The sequence below is a fragment of the Bison bison genome, unplaced genomic scaffold (assembly GCF_000754665.1).
Source record: "Bison bison bison isolate TAMUID 2011002044 unplaced genomic scaffold, Bison_UMD1.0 scf7180017614292, whole genome shotgun sequence".
NCBI classification, from domain to species: domain Eukaryota; kingdom Metazoa; phylum Chordata; class Mammalia; order Artiodactyla; family Bovidae; genus Bison; species Bison bison.
In genome coordinates this window covers 1-855 of record NW_011443536.1, presented here as the reverse complement: position 1 = coordinate 855, position 855 = coordinate 1, and the positions used below count along the sequence as shown (strand labels likewise).

The following is an 855-nucleotide window of genomic DNA, read 5'->3' as shown; positions in this document are numbered from 1 at the left end:
GTATGCCTGGTCAGGCTGTCAGGTATGGGCCCGGCCTGGGGGAATGGGCAGGTGCTGAAAGCCCAGGTCCAGGCAGGCTTCAGCCTTTGCGCTCCTCCCCAGGTGGTGTCAGAGGAGGGAACTCGCTACCTGAGCTGCTCCAGTGGCCGCAGCTTCCGCTCCGTGCGTGAAAGGTGGTGGTACATCGCGCTCAGCAAGTGTGGTGTAAGTGACCGGGGCCTTCTCCTCCTTGCCTTCTTGCCAACCCCTTCCCTGCCCAGGGCTACCCCTGCCCCCCTTCCTTAGGCCACCACACTCCCCACAGGGAGATGGGCTGCAGCTGGAGTATGAGATGGTCCTCACCAACGGCAAGTCCTTCTGGACGCGGCATTTCTCTGCTGATGAATTTGGTGAGCACCTGGGGACCCAGCATCTCAGTGGGAACCTAGAACTGGGAGCCTGTTGAGGGAAGACCCCTCCTGACTGCAGGGTTTCCTTCTGCCAAATTGGCAGGGATCCTGGAGACCGATGTGACTTTCCTCCTCATCTTCATCCTCATCTTCCTCCTCTCCTGTTACTTTGGATGTGAGTCCAGCCCATGGCAGGGGCGGAGCGAGGGGGGAGAGGGAAGATGGGGGAGGGGGGACAAGGTTGGAGGGCAGCCAATCTGTCTGTGTACAGCCTTCCCTTATCCTCCTCCTAGATTTGCTGAAAGGTCGTCAGTTGCTTCACACGACTTATAAAATGTTCATGGCTGCAGCAGGAATGGAGGGTGAGGTTTAGAGTATCTTAACTTTTGAGTTCTATGAGAGGAGGAGCTTAGGGCTCAGATACTTAGGCCTAAGAAAGGAAGGGCTGGGGGCCTGGATTCTTAGG

The 855-nt window shown here is 57.4% G+C and overlaps 1 long non-coding RNA gene across 1 annotated transcript; it reads left to right on the top strand.

Annotated features, from left to right (window-relative positions):
* Positions 1-751, top strand: LOC104981205. Its single transcript, XR_824350.1, has 5 exons — positions 1-22; positions 103-204; positions 305-389; positions 493-564; positions 683-751. It is a non-coding gene; the product is annotated as an uncharacterized LOC104981205 (long non-coding RNA).
* Positions 752-855: the final 104 nt, after the last annotated feature.